The sequence below is a fragment of the Triticum dicoccoides genome, chromosome 5B (genome assembly GCF_002162155.2).
Source record: "Triticum dicoccoides isolate Atlit2015 ecotype Zavitan chromosome 5B, WEW_v2.0, whole genome shotgun sequence".
Classification (NCBI taxonomy): Eukaryota; Viridiplantae; Streptophyta; class Magnoliopsida; order Poales; family Poaceae; genus Triticum; species Triticum dicoccoides.
The window spans coordinates 294,788,621-294,809,219 of record NC_041389.1 but is presented as its reverse complement, the minus strand read 5'-3'; positions in this window follow the sequence as shown (position 1 = coordinate 294,809,219).

Below are 20,599 nucleotides of genomic sequence, written 5' to 3'. Positions count from 1 at the left end.
CCCCTCACGCCGCGGAGGCGATCTGGGGCTGTGAGCCGACTGAACCGTATTCGCAGTGACGGATCGACTGTGAATTCTGTTGCGCGACTAAGACACGGCTGAATTCTGATCTCCTGCTGCCCGGAGCAGATCCCTGATCTGTAGCAAACCTCTGCCAGCTGCCGACTGCGAAGGCTGGATGGACTCCGCTATACGGGTCGCAGCTGCTAAATTCTGGATTGGGGTTCGATATACCTGAGTCGGCGGGAAGAGTTGATGTCGACTGGTGTCGGGAACTCGTTGCCGCGCGCGCTCGTCGAGTGCTCGCTGAAGATTCTCCAGACGAGTGCGTTCGGCCAAATTGGCCAGACGTGCCTCCTCCAAGGCACGAGCCTCGAGGGTTTCTCCTGCGATGGGAGTACGCAGGGCATCCACGTTCCTGCGGCGAAGTTCCTCTCTTTGCAGAGAGTCGAGTGGCTCGGGCTGGTACTCTTCGTGGCCTCGTGCGGGGTCGCCTCCGTCACCTGCTCCACCATCACGGGCGAAGCCAGGGGGACTGCGGGGCCCGTCGACCATCAAGATTTCCGCCGCTGGATCACTGCTACCGCACTCGGATGCAGTCTCTACGGAGCCAGTCGACAGATCGAACAAGCCGTAGAGAGATTCGTTGGGCTCGATTGCCGCAACTTGGGTGGTGGCCGATTGGCGAGCCACCGCGTGCCTCACCCATCGCTGAAGCCTCGACCGGCCCGAGTGCTTGCACTGGCGGGAGACCGGGAGGGTGGACGATGGAGGAGTCGACCGGTACGGGGTCGACGGTTGCCGCAGCAGAACGCCGCGGACACATGCGCGAAAATGCGTTGCACTGCAGACGGGGAGCGCATCAACGTCGAGTGGAGCCTCCTGGAGCCACGCGGAGTCGTCGGCGATGAAGGTGAGAGCGCCGAGACGGATCTCTCGACCCTCGACCAAAACTCCAGCAGACACCATGATGAAAGTACTCGGAAGAATCGCAACTTCTCCACAAAAATCGCTAAAACACCTGCCCCAAGGTGGGCGCCAACTGTCGTGGTTCTAAGCCTGACAGTAGAGTGGGGGGTAGGTATGAAGAGGCAAGGTCCTAGCTATGGAGAGGTTGTAAACACAAGGGATGTACGAGTTCAGGCCCTTCTCGGAAGAAGTAATAGCCCTACGTCTCGGAGCCCGGAGGCGGTCGAGTGGATTATGAGTATATGAGTTACAAGGTGCCGAACCCTTCTGCCTGTGGAGGGGGGTGGCTTATATAGAGTGCGCCAGGACCCCAGCCAGCCCACGTAGGAGAGGGTTTAAGGTGAGTTAATTCCGGGGCGTTACTGGTAACGCCCCACATAAAGTGTCTTTACTATCATAAAGTCTACTTAATTACAGGCCGTTGCAGTGCAGAGTGCCTCTTGACCTTCTGGTGGTCGAGTGAGTCTTCGTGGTCGAGTCCTTCAAGTCAGTCGAGTGAGTCCCTCGTTGGTCGACTGGAAGGCGACCTCTTCTAAGGGTGTCCTTGAGTAAGGTACTTAGATCAGGTCCATGAGCCTACCCTAGGTACATAACCCCATCACTGTGCGATGGAGAGTTTCCGGAAAACCGAAATTAAGTTTTGGGACAATCCGGCCCCGAATACAACCCCAGTCCGCAACAAAAGGGTGCATTACACTCAGGCACCGGGTACAAAAACCAAAAAGCAAAAACCCCATAAAGGGCATGGAACCGTACTGGAGGGGTGGCTTAGCGGACCCTGTAAAATTCACAGTACAGAGGGCACCACCCCAACACATAGCCTTCGAGCATGTTGGATATTACGGCAGGTGGCCAAAAGTGGCGAGAAGCTTCTAGCCCCGGAAAACCACTCCAACAATACCGGTACGGTATCAACAGTCTTCGAGACCTTCGCATCAAATAATATGCGGAAACGAACAATCCGCAGCCTCGCCGAAGTCTACCAAGTAGCAACAACAAATCCATGGAGCGACACAACCATCACCTTCAACGCCAACGATGAACCTAAATTCCAAACAGCCCGAGCACCAGCCGCACTGGTACTTAGTCCAATAGTGGACGGCTTTCGACTTACAAAGGTCCTCATGGATGGCGGCAGCGGATTAAACCTCATCTACGAGGAAACTCTTCAAAAAATGGAAATAGACTGGAGCCGCATTGAGCGAAGCAGCACAACCTTCAGAGGAATAATCCCTAGTCGGGAAGCGCGCTGCACCGGAAAAATCACACTCGATGTGGTGTTCGGCTCGCCGGACAATTACAGATCCGAAGAAGTCACGTTCCAAGTGGCCCCGTTCAACAACAGATATCACGTTATATTAGGACGAGAGGCATTCACAATTTTTCAAGCCGTACCCCATTACGGGTACATGAAGCTCAAAATGCCTGGGCCCGGCGGAATAATCACTCTCGTTAGTGATCCGGACATAGCACTCCGCGCCAAGAACAAGACAGCCGCATTAGCACTGGAGGCACTATCCGAAGCCCTAGCGGCAGAAGAACTTACCGCGCTACGCTCTACCGTGAATGGAGAGGATGTGATACTCGATAAGAGATCCAAGTCCACCTCCTTTAAACCAGCGGACGAAATGGTAAAATTCCAGGTCCATCCAACGGACCCGACAAAGACGGCTTCCATCGGGGAACAGTTGAACCCTGATGTAGACGCCGCACTGCGAGAATTCCTTCGGGAAAATTGGGACATTTTCGCCTGGCACCCTTCGGATATGCCCGGAATCCCACGCAGATTGGCAGAACACAGCCTAAATATCCTAAAAGGATTCAAGCCAGTCAAACAGGCTCTTCGACGATTTTCCGAACCCAAAAGACAGGCAATGGGAGAAGAGCTAGCCAAACTATTGGAAGCTGGATTCATCATTGATATCAAACATCCGGATTGGCTAGCAAACCTGGTAATGGTACCAAAGAAGGACAAATCCTGGCGCCTATGTGTCGATTTTAAAGACCTCAACAAGGCCTGCCCAAAGGAACCCTTCCCCCTCCCCCGCATCGACCAGATAATCGATGCTATCGCAGGACACGATTCACTGTGCTTCCTCGACGCATACTCCGGCTACCATCAAATCAAGATGGCGGAAGCAGACCAAGCCGCAACGGCATTCATCACTCCATATGGACCATTCTGCTTCAACACGATGCCCTTCGGACTTAAAAACGCCGGTGCAACATATCAGCGCATGATTCAAACATGTCTGGCCACCCAGATCGGCAAAACAGTAGAGGCATATGTAGACGACGTAGTCGTCAAAACCAAACACGTCGAAACTCTAGTAGACGACTTGAAGCTCACATTCGACAACCTCAGAGCATATGACATCAAGCTGAATCCGGAAAAATGCATTTTCGGCGTACCAGCCGGAAAGCTCCTGGGCTTCATTGTATCCGGTAGAGGAATTGAAGCAAACCCGGCCAAAATCCGAGCTCTGTCACAACTAGATATTCCAAAAGACCTCAAACAAATACAAAAATTGACAGGATGCGTGGCGGCTCTAAGCCGGTTTATCTCCCGTTTAGGAGAAAAGGCATTGCCCCTCTATCGCCTCCTTAGGCGCACCGAACACTTCGAGTGGACGGATGCTGCCACTGCCGGACTCGAAGAAATAAAAGCCATACTGGCAACAAATCCGGTCCTGGTTGCGCCCAACCTGGGCGAACCAATGTTGTTATACATCGCGGCAACACATCAAGTTGTAAGCGCGGTACTCGTCGTCGAACGAGAGACAGAAGGGCATAAATTCCCTCTTCAAAAACCAGTGTACTACGTATCCACTGTGTTAACCCCCTGCAAGTCCCGTTACCCGCACTATCAAAAGATAGCGTATGCGGTGTTAATGGCATCTCGGAAGCTCCGACACTACTTTCAAGAGTGTTCGATAACAGTGGCCTCCGAAGTGCCCCTCAACGACATCATAAACAACCGCGACGCGATGGGCAGGATTGCAAAATGGGCCATTGAGCTCTTACCATTCGATATAACTTACAAACCTCGGCGAGCTATAAAGTCACAGGTTTTGGCTGACTTTGTCGCTGAATGGACCGAAGCCGAACTCCCTAAAGAGTAGGGCGCATACTCCAATTGGATTATGCACTTCGACGGCTCTAAAATGTTGGCCGGATTGGGGGCTGGCATCGTATTGACGTCCCCAACCGGGGACACAATCCAATACGTACTTCAGATAATGTACACGGACTCCAACAACGCAGACGAATACGAGGCCCTCTTACATGGCCTCCAGATGGCAATCTCCATGGGCATTCAACGCCTAGAGGTGCGCGGGGATTCAAACCTTGCAATATCCCAAGTAAATGGAGACTTTGATGCCAAGGATCCGAAAATGGCAGCATATCGTAATGCTGTCCTAAAAATGTCAGCACGGTTTGACGGACTTGAATTCCACCACGTAGCCAGGGATAATAACCAAGCGGCCGACGTATTGGCACGCACCGGCGCAAAACGTGACGTTGTCCCTCCAAAAATCTTCCTGGAACGGCTGTTTAAGCCATCCGTACTATGGGAAGAGGAGCCCGGAAATAACAAACTGGAAGCAGCCACACCAACCGACGCAGAGCAATCTGACATAACCGGCGATTCAGCCGATGAAATAACACCTTCAGCCCACGACATAATGGCAGTAATCGCCCCGTGGACAGAGCCATTCCTAGCCTACTTGCTTAGGCAGGAACTCCCCGAAGATTAAAATGAGGCCCGCTGCATAGTCCGGCGATCTAAAGCCTACAAGGTCCATGAGGGAGAACTCTATAAGAAAAGCACAACCGGAGTCCTTCAAAGGTGTATCTCCGAAGAGGAAGGGCGAAACCTTCTGGCTGAAATTCATGCCGGACTAGGCGGACACCACGCAGCAGCTCGGGCCCTTGTAGGAAAGGCATTCCGTACAGGATTTTATTGGCCGACGGCCTGGGCAGATGCTCAGGATTTAGTCCGAAGATGCGTCGGTTGTCAGCTCTTTGCTAATCAGAGCCATATGCCACCCACCGCCCTCAAAACTATACCCATTACCTGGCCGTTCATGGTCTGGGGGCTTGACATGGTTGGACCCCTTAAAGGGGGAACCCACAAGCAAAGGTACCTATTGGTCATGGTGGATAAATTCACCAAATGGATAGAGGCCAAGCCAGTCAAAACGGCAGAGTCCGGACTAGTGATAGACTTTATCTCCGGGGTAGTACACCGTTATGGTGTCCCCACAGCATCATCACCAATAACGGCACAAACTTCACGGCCGACGAGGTTAAATCATGGTGCAAAAATATGGGCATTAAGCTCGATTACGCTTCAGTCTATCATCCTCAAACCAACGGTCAAGTGGAACGAGCGAACGGTCTAATAATGAGCAGCATCAAACCCAGACTAGTGCAGTCACTTACGAAATCTGACACGCACTGGGTAGAGGAGCTAGACTCCGTACTCTGGGGGCTGCGGACAACGCCCAACCGTACTACCGGATTCACACCATTCTTTATGGTATACGGCGCAGAGGCAGTTCTGCCCTCCGACATCATTCATGACTCACCTCGAGTGCGCATGTACGAAGAAAGAGAAGCCGAGCTGGATCGGAAGGACAGCTTGGATGCATTAGAGGAAGAGCACGACGTCGCCAAGGCTCGTTCCGCATTCTATCAGCAGCAGGCTCGAAGATATCAAAGCAGAGAAGTACGGGCCAAGACTTACAACGTCGGCGAACTAGTTCTACGCCTGCCGGACAAGAAAAAGGACAAACTCAAGCCCAAATGGGAGGGCCCTTTCATCATCGATCAAGTCCTGACCGGCGGAGTGTACCATCTACGAAATGCATCGGACAACCGGCTCGAGCCGAACCCATGGAACGCAGCCCGCCTCCGAAGATTCTATGCCTAGCGCCGGACTAAGAGTTCGTCCCCTTCCCCCGTCCAAACTTTTACATTGCAGCTGTCTTTTGTTTCTCTTTCTTCTCTCAACCCTTTTTCTAAAAAGCCCTTAAAGGCCTACTTGTGCATTTTTCGCATTCACTTGATGTGCCATCTACACTCATTATACCTGGGGGCTTCTTTACCAGAAGCTTAATTATAAGGGCTTCATGCGCAGCACATGTGTCAAGCTTCCACATGTACCTTTTATTCACCATTATATGCATCGATATGACTTAAGTTTTGGCCAAGCTGGGTTGCCTGGCTCCTGTGCTTACCCCTACGTTCCCGATTGTTCGGCTAGGAGGTAAAGGGAGCACCTCTGTGATTATTACTGCCGGGTCAGCCGGATGTGTACCTCAGACTGGGTGAATCCGAAAGCTAGCGTTCTTAAGGGAATATTCGGTCGGTGATTTGAAAGATGATTTTTTACCTACTTATTTATCTACCCCCAGATGTTTTTCTGCTTTTTTTGCAGTCTGGACATGCACTTTAGGGCATGCCTCCCAGGGAAAGGAACCCTTAACGGAACTATTCTCCCTGGAAGATGTTTCTTACTAACCATGTAATATAACATAACTAGTTGGGCACTTGTCTGATAAAGCACTAATGACCCCTACGCCGGGTCTCCATGCATACCCCGGTTGTTTCTTAACCGAGAAGGTATTCGGACACACTCCGGACTCTAGGGTCCCGAGGTTGAAGCGAAAAGGTCGGCAAAGACAAACGATCTACAATCCGGCTAGAAGGCATTTCACATGTCATTTTAAAATACATTGTAAAATCTGCTGACTGTATTCCTCCTCAATCCCGTCTAACAGGCTGTCTAATTTACAGTCCCGTTGGGAAAATTTAGCGGCCAACTCTTCTTGGCCGTAAACTAAACTCACAGGGATCTCCTTCCCATCGGGCCCCACAGGTCCGACTTCGGCCATGTGGTTGGGATCCGCCTTCTTGTACCGCGTCTTCACCATGGCCCAAGCCTCCCTGGCACCTTGGCGGCAGGCCGAAATCTTCCATAAACGGAAGCGCTGCCGCACTCCCTGAAGCTTCTCCGCAAGCTCCCCAAGGCCCTCGGGTAGGGAGAGGGCTGGCCATAAAGCCTGGATGACGCCGCTCATTGCCTGCCAAACTCGTTCAAGCAGCTGCAACAGCTCGGGAAGTTGATCACCCATTGATACGGGCATCTCCTCCGCAGGGCGACCTGTGAGTATACCTACAAGACATATTTTGTCAATTGACTTCCTCGCCGAACTCTTCTTTTCAAAGGAGTCCGCTCAAGCACTTACTATAGATGCCGCGACGAAGCCGCTCAGTCTCCTTAACGGAGCCGGACAGCTCGGCCCGAACACCTTTCAGCTCTTCTCCGAGCTGGGCGTGGGCATCTTGGAGCTTGTTCCTTTCCTGCTGCACCCTATTCAGCACCCTCTCGCCGGCCTTCAGCTGGCGCAGTAGTTCTTGCCTATCCGGATCTTGTCCGGCAACACTTGCAACGCCATTATTAGACTTGCGCGCACGCTGGACACCACTTATCCTTTTTAAAATAATGTGTTACCAGGAGGGGTCTCTGTGTTTCCTCCTGCGGCAGCAAGTGCGGCCTCGAGTTGGGCCTTGCACTCTTGCAGCTCCTGAGACAGTTGGGCATTCTTCTCCGTAAGGCCCTGCGTTTCAAATGATCCTTAAATCAGTTAATATAACTACTTTAAGTCTCGGGGGCTACTGGCACATACAACTATTAAATTCTCTCACCCGTATGTCTTTTACATACTGCGCCGTGGCTCTGGTAAAACCATCTTGAGCAGCACGGAGGTGCGCGTCCCCCGCGTTAAAGGCATTCAACGCCTCAGGGGAGAAGCACGCGTCACGAAATACTGTCCGGCGGCGCCTGTGGTTCATGGCGCTCTCCACCTCTGACTTGGTGGCGGACAGTCTGTCGGCATCCTCCGTTGGAGGAGTGTCCGGCTCGCGCCTTGCGCTCGCCTCCCCCTCCATACCAGGTGCTGGAGCCTGGTTGGTAAAGGTTGGATTGGCAACCTCTACGCCCGCAGTCCGGCGGGCGCTTTTTCTCCTACAAAACTCATGAGCACTCAAACGCTTCCTAGGAATGTTGCTCCAAATAATTAACTGTGAGCTATACCTTTGCGGCGACGTTTCAGTCTGCACTGCGCTCCTCTTCCGCCTACTGGTCCGGACTGGCCTTTGTTGGTCAGCCGCCGCGGGCTCGGCTTCCCGCCTTGAAGGCGCTTCCTGCAAAACACCATCGTATGCGAAGGTCAGAAATGAGCAAGGAAGAGATAATGGTGTCGGGACTTCGGTCACAATCACCTGGGAAGCCGAATATAGTCCGGGGTAGTCAGCTGTAATGGCGACTAAAGCATTATCCATGCTGAGCTGGTGGAACACCCCGTCGATTAGCTCCACCTTTATGTCTGGATCCTCTTCGGAGGCTGGATCCTGGGATCTCTCTGGATCCTCGGGTTGCGGAGCTGGACTTAGCATGTCCTCCACAACCCGATGCAGCTCCTGCGTTGAAAACATGATATAAGAAATTTAAACTTTGAAGGCATAGGTCGGGCCCTTAAAGTGTTCGCTGACCCAACGCCGAGGGTTATTCATGGAGAACCCATTCAGCGGGTTCGTCTGGAGAAAGTCCTCCTTCTCCCCCTTGTACAGGCCGGACAGGATCTTCACCAGATCCTCGGCCGAATCCGATCCTTTGCGGCCATGACGGGTGGCATCGTCTTCCCCGTTGAAATCCCACATGGGGTGGCCCCTGTATTGCAGTGGCTGCACCCCCCGCGTAATGCATGTTGCCATGACTCCAATCATGGTCAACCCGGAATGGGCCAGTAATCTTATCCGGTCCATCAAATAATGGACGCTCTTGTCTTCCTCCAGTTGGGGGCTCCGCGGGCGCCAGCTAAGGCGCTTCTTCAGAGGAGCATTACTAAACTCCGGGAGGCCGATCCGAACAGGGTCCGGCAGCGGAGCATCTTCTATGTAAAACCATTTCGAAGGCCAGTCTTCGGACGCCTTCTTAGGGGTTCTGGATGGATATCCGGTCCCGACAATGCGCCATATTTCGGCGCCGCCCACTTGATATATGGACCCCTCGTGAGAGCGGGGTACAAGGCAGAACAACCTCTTCCACAGTGCAAAATGGGGCTCGATGCCCAGAAATAGCTCGCAAAGAGCTACAAAGCCCGCGATATGCAGGATAGAGGCGGGCGTGAGGTGATGGAGCTGGAGTCCGTAGAACTCCAGGAGCCCGCGGAGGAACGGATGTATAGGAAATCTGAGCCCCCTTATCAGATAGGGGACGAAGCATACCCGCTCCCCTTTGTTGGGACTTGGGGTAGCCTCCGCTTGCTTCCCACCTTGGTAGGTGGCCAACCCAGCTCGAACCGGGACCATGAAGGCCGGAGGGAGATATCCCTTTGCTTGGAGCGTCACCAGCTCGTTGTGCGGGACAGAACATCTCCACCAGTCTCCTGGCAGTGGGCTGGGAGCGCGAGAGGAGGAGCCGCGTCGACGGTCCATGATGGAATGGATTTTTTGGTCAGAGGCGCTCCGATGAGTACTCGCGGAAGGAAGATGGTGTGATTTGGATCTGGATTCTTGCCTCTCTTATAGGCAGATTATTTGCACAGCTAGGGGGTAAAACATAAAAGATACCCTGGCTTTTCGCATTCATGCGACGCGTGGAAGATGGCCATTATTGGGCGTGGAAGCCAAGAAGCGCAATATTGATAAGGAAGCCGGACACTGTTCGGCAAACACACGGAATTTGGAGGAGAACCCGCCTTGCAACACCGAAGACTATATACGCGCTGGACTTATCGTCATTGAAGCCTGGTTCGGGGGCTACTGAGGGAGTCCTGGACTAGGGGGTGTCCGGACAGCCGGACTATCATCGTCCGCTGGACTCCAAGACTACGAAGATACAAGATTAAAGACTCCGTCCCGTGTCCGGATGGGACTTTCCTTGGCGTGGAAGGCAAGCTTAGCGATACGGATATGTAGATCTCCTACCATTGTAACCGACTTTGTGTAACCCTAGCCCTCTCCGGTGTCTATATAAACTGGAAGGCTTTAGTCCGTAGGACACAACAACCATTACAACAATGATACCATAGGCTAGCTTCTAGGGTTTAGCCTCCTTGATCTCCTGGTAGATCCACTCTTATACTACCAATATCATCAATATCAATCAAGCAGGAGTAGGGTTTTACCTCCATCGAGAGGGCCCGAACCTGGGTAAAAACATCGTGTCCCTTGTCTCCTGTTACCATCCGCCTAGACGCACAGTTCGGGACCCCCTACCCGAGATCCGCCGGTTTTGACACCGACAGCTAGCCTTATCCATGGGTACCGTCCATACCAACACTTTCCAAGGAATTTGTTATTTGACAACATAAAGTAAATTTATTTTTCATTTCGGGACTGGGCATCCCTATTACCTTTGCCGTACTCTCGTGCAATGACAAGTAAATAAACACTCATCTTGAGAATAACACATTTAGCATGGAAAATATTGGCCACCCCCTGCCACTTCATGAGTGGTACGAGCACACAAAAAGGAAATTATTTTAAAATTTTAGAGATAGCACATACGAATTTGCTTAGAACAGCACGGGAATACTGCATATAGGTAGGTATGGTGGACTCATGTGGCAAAACTAGATTTAAGGATTTTGGATGCACAAGTAGTATATCTACTTAGTACAAGTGGAGGCTAGCAAATAGATTGAGAAGCAACCAACCATGAAATGAAAAATCACATAAGCGAGCATTAAGCATTTTTAACTCCGAATAATGGACCACAAGTAGGATGTAATTTCATTGCATAACTATTGACTTTTGTGCTTGCATAGGGAATCACAAACTTTAACACCAATATTCTTACTAAAGCATAATTACTCCCCAACATGACTCACATATCACTATCATCATGTCCCAAAACTATTACAAAGAATCAAGTTTATTTTGTCCAATGATCTTCATGAAAGTTTTTATTATATCCATCTTGAATATCTGTCACTTTGGGACTAGTTTCATATGTTGCTATTTCTTTTGATAGGCTCAAATAAATTTAAGTGAAGAACATGAACATAAAAAATTCCATCTCTCAAAATAATCTAAGTGAAGCATGAGAGTGAATGACAAAATACTCAAAAAAGATATAAGTGAAGATCAAAGTAGTTAAGTAAATGGGTAGCTATTTGAAGACTCTCTCTTATTTAAAAGTTTCAGATATAAGTATTTTATTAAAACAACAAGAAAAACAAAATAAAATGACATCCAAGGATAGCACACATCATGTGAAAGAAGCAAAAACATAGGCTCAACCAATACTAACCGATAATTGTTGAAGAAGAAAGGTGGGCCTACCGGGGCATCCCCAAGCTTAGATGCTTGAGACTTCTTGGAATATTAACTTGGGATGCCTTGGGAATCCCCAAGCTTGTGCTTTTGTGTCTCCTTAATTCCTCTCATATCACGGTTTACCTAATACTGAAAACTTCCTCACACAAAATTCAACAAGAACTCGTGAGATAAGTTAGTATAAATCAATGCAAAACGTTATCATTCTCTACTATAGAAAATCACTAAAATTACAATTTAACATTGCATACTAAATGCCTCTGCATATTTAATACTCCTATCCTAAAAAAGAATCATTAAACAAGCAACATATGCAAACAATGCAATCATAACAGCAATCTGTCTAATCAGAACAGTTTGTAAAGGATGAAGAAGGATCCATACTTATTCAACTTAAAGAATTCTGAAAAATTACCACACTGTATAAAAATTTTCATAGCTTATTGTGCAAAAACTTTCTACATTTTATCACATTCTGACTTTTCTAGAGAATTTGTGCAACAACGATAAACTTTCTGTTTTGAAACAACAACTCATATACTTGCAAAATAAGCATGGGAAAAGCTATACTTGACATTTTTATTGAAGTAAAGATTGTAGGTGCAACAAACCTCGGGTCTGTTGCCCTGACTATGCATAGGCACGGGATCAATATTGGAAAACCAATCCAAGTCAGAGTACAAGAAACCAAGAGCGTCAAAGGACCAACATACAGATCAGAGGGACCAAGACCAAGCCAGAAAAGCCAGATATCATCAAGAAAAGGGCCTCCTTTGCCAGGTAGGCGAGCCCGGCAAGGGGCGAGGCCAAACTAGAAGCAGACGACCAAGGCGACCTGGCAGGGCCTACCAGGATGCACGGAGGCAAAACCACCTCAGCAACCACTCCTCCACGACCCACGTCATCAATCAGTGCAGTGTCAAGCCACAAAGTGACTAAGTGGCAGACATTCACCACATGGCGGCCTCTTTCTACAAGAAAAACCCACAGATGACACTCGTCCTGCGACGTGTCAAGCGAGCAGGTGTGGAGATGGCAAGATAGCCCAACAAGCCTTGCCGGGCAAGCAACAATGTGACGTCGAGTGGTGCATTTAATGCGCCCTGTCAACCCGTAGAGTTAGGTATGATAGCACTGTTTGCTATCTTATCTGTGCATAATGACTACTTTGCCATTGTGGTGACCCCTTAATATATAAAAGGAGGCCCATGGCAACCGTAGAAGAGGTTAGAAGGTTGGATAACTCACACCCCCATACGCGCGTAGTCGCTGCTGCCTTGAGGCAACCCCTGTCGGGCAAGTGTACTACGCTCCGCCACCACCTTTCCACCATCAATCCACCAAAGAAGGAGTAGGGTTTTACGCCTCACGACGGCCTGAACCTGGGTAAAATTGCCTGCGTGTTCTCTGTCGTGCTGCCCCACGCTTGTCTGCTCTTTGTGCAACGCAACGTTCCCAAGCCGAACCAGCAAGGGGCCTCTTGGTCCCATAGGTGGTCGTGGTTTATCACGATATCTTTGGCGCGCCAGGTAGGGGGCTCGCTTGTGCCAACCTGAAGGCATGTGCAGCGCATCATCTTCATCATCATCTTCATCTTTGACGACGCCATCAACCATGGCGCCCAAGAAGAAGCCCGGTCCTCCGACTCACTCATCCACCTTGAAGGATCCGCCGCCCGCGGCCTCCAACATTGTTGTGGGTGCGGAGAAACAGGAGGACGCGGATGCTGGTGGGGATGTGGTCGGAGCAGGTGGCATCGTCACCACCTCCCCCGCGGCTGACGCAGGAGCAGAAGGCATCGGAGGAGAGAAGCATCAGCAACACCCCGACGGCCATGCTACCCAAGGTGTGGGTGAAGGGGTTACTCCATCAGTCCCCCTCTCTCCCACCGACGGGCACAGCCGTAGCAACGGCGCTCAGACCGGGGCGAATCGCCGCTCTCCCGCTGCTCCCACCACGGGTGTGGTCGTAGAACGTGCGCTTTCCCCGGGATGGGTCGACCAAGCCGCTGCACCTGCGGAGCTACTGGCCCTCGAGCGCCTTCGCCGCACCATGTCCAAGTGGTCACCCCGCAGTAGCGAGGGCGTAGTACTGCCGCTGCTGGCACCGCCAGGAGCCGAGCGACAGTGCGATCGACTTCTTCATCCCCGATGCCAAGTACAACTTTGGAGGCCATGGCGCAGGCGCAGCTGCTGCTGAGGTTTCTGCCAGCAGCCGAGTAGATGGACGAATGGTGTGCCACCATCCAAAGTCTGCTCGGTTTTGCCGAAGCTGGGGGCTCTCGGCGAGCTACCCGCCCCGGCCTCCCCAAGCAATAGCAACAGCTCCTGCTACTGACCGCATGAAAGGGGCCATCCCCATGATGCAGTCCCCGCCACGGCAGCCAGTGAGAGAACGACAGAATCAAGACCCAGACGACGTCTCGATAGCCTCTTCCGGCCCTCGAGCATGTCCAGTCCAACGACGAGCCCTGGAGGATAGGCGGGGTGGAGACACGCGCGCTCTCGTCGGGCAACGCCGTGGCGACCCCCGCCGGACCGATGGGTGCAACGGCCTCAATGTCAATGAGCCCGCACTCGGTATTGGTGGGTGCCTACCTTTTGAGGTTGGCTGCCCTGCCTTTACTCCTGAGCTGCGGCAAGTCCGTTGGCCGTCTGTTCATACGTTCAAGCCAGAGATACCTGAGAAGTACGATGGAAGGCTGAACCCGACAGAGTTCCTGAGCATCTACACCATCGCTGTTCAGGCTGCCGAGGGAAGAGATGAGAAGGTGTTCGCTAACTTCCTTTGGCCCTCAAGTTCAATGTGAGGTCTTGGCTGATGCACCTACCGGAGAACTCCATTTCGTCATGGGCAGACCTGTGCCATGAGTTCATTGGCACCTTCACTGGCGGCCATCAAGAGCCCGACAGGCCTAGTGACTTGCAGCTTCTCTAGTAGAAGGAAGGAGAAACCCTCCTTAAGTATTACAGAGATTCAGCAAAGTTCACAGAAATATCCCAAATATCCATCTTGCAACTATGATAGCTGCCTTCCAGTCCAATGTGTGCAACCGCCGGATTCATTCCAAGATGAACGTGCGGTTGCCCAAGACTGTGAAGGAGCTACACGTTGGTGGACAAGTGTGCTCGGATGGAGGAGGGAAGAAAGTTGTCTGGAGAGGAAGATTGCACCAATGTTGATTTAGAGGATGAAGATGAGTCAACTAGTCAGAAGAGAGCAAGAAGCGCAGTAAGAAGCGGAGGGATAAGGCAGTGATGAACGTTGAAGGATCGAGTAGGCCTAGTACCGGCAAGAAGGCCAAGGCTGAGGCTCCCGGCAAGGAAGTTGTCGTGTGCACTGACTGCCGGGAAGCTGCGGCTGCCGAGAAAGCCGGAAAAGGTGATGGGCCGTATTGCAAGATCCATCGGACCAAAGGCCATGACCTTCAAGAGTGTTATCAAGTTGAGCAGCTTGTCAAGAGACAGAAAGCTGAGTATGAGAAGTGTGACAAGGAAAAAGGTCAGAATGTTGCTGGTGGTAAGGGTCGAGGTGGTGAAGTAAATCGCCTCGTCAGACCCTTTCGGGACCAAGGAAAGCCCGCCAGAGGTCGAGAGAAGGAAACCTATGATGATGAGAGTGATAGAGGGGATGAAGAGGAAACCAGTGAGCAAGAGTTTCAGAAGGCCACTGACGCCCTGTGCGTTGACAGGGGTGCATCTCTGCACACCTATCACCGCCAACTCAAGCAATGGGCGTGAGAAGTCAATGTCGTGGAACCAGCGCCAGAGGCCTGGAAGCCGCTCAAGTGGTCCCGTATGCCCATCATCTTTGACGAGGAGGATCATCCTAGCCACACCACTGTGGTAGGGTGTTTGCCGTTGTTGGTCTCCCCAACAATTCTCAACCTCAAGGTAACAAAGATGTTGGTGGACGGCGGGGCCGTATTGAATCTGATCTCCCCAGCAGTCATAAACAAGCTTCAGATAGCAAAGGAAGAGCTAGAGGTTACCGGCACATTTCAAGGAGTTAATCCTGGCAGGATTCATCCTAAGGGGAAGATTACATTGCCGGTAACGTTTGGGGGAGAACTGAACTACCGGACTGACAGGATTGTGTTTGATGTGGTCAATCTCCCCCTGCCGTACAATAGGATTCTTGGACGCCTAGCCCTGGCTAAGTTCATGGCGGCATCCCACTATGCCTATAACACATTGAAGATGCCTGGGCCACTGGGAGTCATCACCATCCCATCAGATGAGAAGGATGCAATTATTTGTGTGGACAAGATGTACCAGGACGCGGTCGCGGCAGAGGCAGCGGCCGCAGCAACTCCCGCCAAGGAAAGCAAAGGAAAGAAGAGGGATTGTAGGGCCTCCAGCAAGAAGTTCGGGAAGCGTTCCCCCACCGAGTGCACGACACCCGGTGATGATGTGCCAGAGTGTTCCAACAGTAAGAAATCCAAGGTCGCTGCACCCCAAGTAAAGAAGGTCCCGGCATGGCTGGCTGGCGTTGATGGTACTTTCACTATCAGCGCCACCCTCGATGACAAATAGGAAAGCGCACTCGTTGCCTTCCTGTGGGCAAATATCGATGTGTTTGCCTGGCAACCATCTGATATCCCTGGTGTTCCCAGGGAGGTAATTGCGCACCACCTTGCTGTCTGCCCACACGCCAGACCTATCAAGCAGAAAGTCTGGAAACAAGCCTTGGAGAGGCAGCAGTTCATTACAGAAAAGATCAAGAAACTTGAGGCAGCTCGTTTGGTCAGGGGAGTGCTGCATCCCATGTGGTTGGCAAATCCAGTGTTAGTCCCGAAGGCTAATGGGAAGTGGAGGCTTTGCATAGATTTCACAGATCTCAACAAAGCTTGCCCGAAGGATCCGTTTCCCCTGCCGCGTATTGATCAAATTGTGGATTCCAGTTCAGGTTGTGATTTGCTCTCCTTTCTGAATGCATATTTTGGGTATCACCAAATCTTCATGTCCAAGGATGATAAAGAGAAGACATCATTCATTACTCCATGTGGTGCGTACTGCTTTGTCCGCATGCCGTTCGGATTAAAGAGTGTCGGGTCCACTTTTGCGAGGGCAGTCCAGATTGATTTTGAGCAATAGCTTCACAGAAACATAGAAGCTTATATGGATGAGATTGTGGTCAAGACCAAGGATAGAGCCACCCTCATTCAGGATTTGGAGGAAACATTTGCTAATCTGCACAAGATCAATTTGAAGCTCAACCCAGAGAAGTGTGTATTTGGTGTTCCCTCCGGCAAGCTCCTTGGGTTCTTCGTATCCCATCGCGGGATCAAAGCCAACCCCGACAAGAAAGCTATCGGGCAGATCCAAGTGCCAAGGACAGTTAAGGATGTGCGGTGTCTGACAGGATGTGTTGCTACACTAAGCAGATTCATCTCCAATTCTGCCGAGCGCGCCCTGCCGTTCTCCAAAATTTTGAAGAAGGCAGGACCTATGAAGTGGACCCCAGAAGCAGATGCAGCTTTGCAAAAGGCCTACCTTGGTTGCTCCAAAACTCCAGGAGTCGTTGCTGCTGTACTTAGCGGCAACCAACCAAGTGGTCAGTGCAGCTTTGGTAACACAGCGAGAAGTGGATGAGGCAGAGAGTAAGCAGAGACCGGCAGAGTCAGAGAAGGTTCAGGACAGCAATGAGCACGACAACGAAGGAAACCCCAAGGATGCGGCAAGGAAAAAAGTGGTGCATCACCTAGTGTACTTTGTCAACTCCTTGTTACAGGGGGCTAGATTGAGGTACTCTGATGTGCAAAAGTTGATATCTAGTCTCATTATGGCCTCAAGGAAACTGCGCCACTACTTCCAAGCCCATGAGATCACGGTTGTCACTCGTTTCCCATTGCAAAGGATACTCCGAAACCCCGAGGCTGCTGGCAGAATAGTGGAGTGGGCTTTGGAGTTATCCAGTTCTGGTTTGAAGTTCGAGAGCACATCAACAATTCAGAGCAGGGCATTGGCAGAGTTTATTGTAGAATGGACGCCAGCCCCTAATGAGGAAGTGACAGAGACTGTTATTCCCGACAAGGAATCACCCCAAGAATGGATTATGTATTTTGATGGTGCTTTTCCCTACAAGGTGTAGGGGCTGGTGTGCTTCTTGTTGCCCCCTCTGGGGAGCACTTGAAGTACGTCGTCCAAATGCATTTTGCCCGGGAAAAAGCAACCAACAATACAACTGAGTATGAAGGGCTCCTTGTCGGGCTCAGGATTGTAGCTGAGTTGGGAATTAAGAAGCTGATCTTTCGAGGAGATTCACAGCTTGTGGTGAGACAAGTATTACCAAAGTCCATTGATGGAGGCATACGTCAAGGAAGTGAGGAGATTGGAGGAGCACTTTGACGGTGCAAACAGAGCACGTACCCCATGTGGAAAACAGCATAGCTGATCATCTGTCAAAGTGTGGTACGTAGAAGCTTCCTGTGGAACCAGGGACTTTTGTTCTCCATCTCACTCAACCCTCCGTATCCCCAGCAACAATGGCCCAAAAAAGGAGAAAGTTGGACACCGGTAAGCCTCTCCCGGTAGAGCCGTCCGCTCCCGGCAGAGACCCTGCCAGAAACAACTCCTCGCAGCCTGCCGGACCACACCCTCCAGCCGGACCCATAGACCCCACGAACGAGGCATGTGCTCCCACAGCTGAAGAGGTGCCGCTAGTCCTCGTTGCCGAGCCCCAGGCTCCAACTTGGGAAAGACACATTGTCCACTTCCTCCAAGTCAGAGAGCTTCCCGCGACCAAGATGAGGCTGAGAAAGTAGCCCGGAGGGCCAGTATGTATCAGTTTGTCGATGATACTCTGTACAGAAGGAGGCCCAATGGTGTGAAATTGAAGTGTGTCTGCCGGGAAGAAGGAAAGGAACTGCTGGTTGAGATTCATAAAGGTGTGTGCGGCTCCCACATTGGATCAAGGGCATTAGTTGGGAAAGCATTCCCGCAAGGATTCTATTGACCCACAACCCTCCAAGATGCGGTCGAGCTAGTCACGAAGTGTGAAGCCCGCTAGTTCCATTCCAAGAAAACCCACCTGCCTGCCCAAGCTCTTCAGACAATCCCTCTATCATGGCCATTTTCGGTCTGCGGGCTCGATATTCTCGGCCCCTTCCCCCGAGCAATCGGGCGCTTTGAATTCTTGTTCGTTGCTATCGACAAGTTTACAAAGTGGCCGGAAGTGACTGCCATGAGAAAGGTGACTGCTCAGTCAGCTATCAAGTTCTTGAAAGAACTGGTGTGTCGTTTTGGAGTTCCGGCAAGGATCATTACCGACAATGACACCCAGTTCACGAGTCGCACCTTCATGCAATATGTTCATGCCCTCGGATGCAAGATCTCATTTGCCTCTATGGCACACCCCGAAGCAATGGACAAGATGAGAGTGCGAACGTTGAAGTGCTGCGCGGACTCAAGACGAGAACCTTTGATACGCTGTAGAAGCATGGCAGGCGATGGATTGAGGAGCTGCCGGTAGTTCTCTGGTCCCTTAGAACGACACAAAACTGAGCTACCGGGCAGACTCCCTTCTCCCTGGTCTACGGGGCAGAAGCAGTTATCCCTATAGAACTTATTTACGGCTCGCCTCGAGTGCTTGCCTACGATGAAGTAGCGCAAGATCAGCACCGCCATGACAACGCTGTGCTACTCGAGGACAACCGTCTCCGGGTTGCTACGCATGATGCATGCTATCAGCAAGCCCTGCGTCGCTATCATAGCCGCAGGGTTCACGCTCGGTGTTTTGAGGAAGGTGACCTTGTCCTTAGGTGCGTTCGGTCCAACAAGGCTGCACACAAGTTGTCACCAAAGTGGGAAGGCCCTTACCGGGTAGTACGAATCTCCAGACCTGGCGCAGTCCGTATGGAGACCGGAGATGGCATTCAGTTGCAAAACTCATGGAATATTGAGCATCTCTGCAAGTTCTACCCGTAAGGCGCGGCTGTTGGGCCCTGCCTGGCAGCTACCCTTTTGTACAGGCCTTACCTCAGTTGCATGTAACCCCTTGTACAAAGCTAGGGCGATGACCCTGTGCAAGAGAAAATAATGAAGCGCTGTGGGGGGCCCCCGACCAAGATTGCATGAATGCATGAGCATTCCAAGATCACTTCATAAGCATTTCATGAGCATTTGCATATGCATATAGATAGGATCGCATTCTGCATTCATTCTCCTCTACATGAAGCTGCAGGTTCCTACCATGAACTTGGCTTTGACAAGGAGTTGAGAAGATTGCCCCGACACTGCGATTCCCAGCAAGCCAAACAGATAAGTCCTACCTCCTATCCATTAGTGTTTTGTAAGCTATAACTTGTGCATAAGGAAACCTCGCCACTCTCTTGGAACTTAGGTGCTCCCATCCCTGACTCGAACGTTGCTTCGGTCAGGATGGTCGCAGTGGCCTTTGGTAAAAGGAAGTTGGCAGGAGGCTAGTCCCTTTGTTTTACTTGGTAGACTCGTTCTCCGGCAAGCAAAAAAGGTGCTCGCAAGGTAGCCTGCCGGGAAAAACTCGTTTATTTACATTAAAGGGGCATCTCACCTCTGCATGGACATACAAACGCACGGGTTCCTGACAAGGTTCATCTTTTTCATTAATATGTTGATACAAGTACAAGCATTACAGAACACAAATATGGACTCGAGAGATTACATTATTTGAATTAAAATTTGGCAAGTGCCTACAAGTTTAAGATTGAAAAAAGATAAGTGCTCCATAATCCCCTCTTTCCGTTTTCCCTCCTTCAGGCACTGCGGCGGAAGGAGGAAAAGATGAGAAAAGGGGCACCCAAGTTGTCGGTGTACTAAAGTAGGGGGGGCACCTTAGTACCCCGAACTTGTGCACGGGCAGTCGTAGCACCCCGCGGCAAGGCTTGCCGGGCGCCCGCCAAGACCCTCCACCATTTCCTATTACTGCCATTCAAGAACAAAGTATTAACCAAGAAAACAAAGGCCCCGGCAAGAGGAGCTTGACGGGAAGGCCAACCAAGGCATCACCAGAAGACTTGCCGCGGTGCCCCGCGCGTCCCGGCAAGGCCCGACGGCCGGCAAGCTTGCCGGCACAACAAGAGAAGGGCCGCGGCAAGGCACTTGCCGCGGCAAGGCACTTGCCGCGGCAAGGCTGCCACCCAAACTCCAGCGCATCTGGCGACGTGTCATCACAGGGCCATCCCAAGGGCACGTGGCGAGGCACTACGCAGCCATGCGGAGCGAGGTGGCAAGCGGAGCTAACAGAGACGCCATCGTGGCAACCGGTGGCTCACTTAACGGTCGTTTCTCTGCACTGCCGG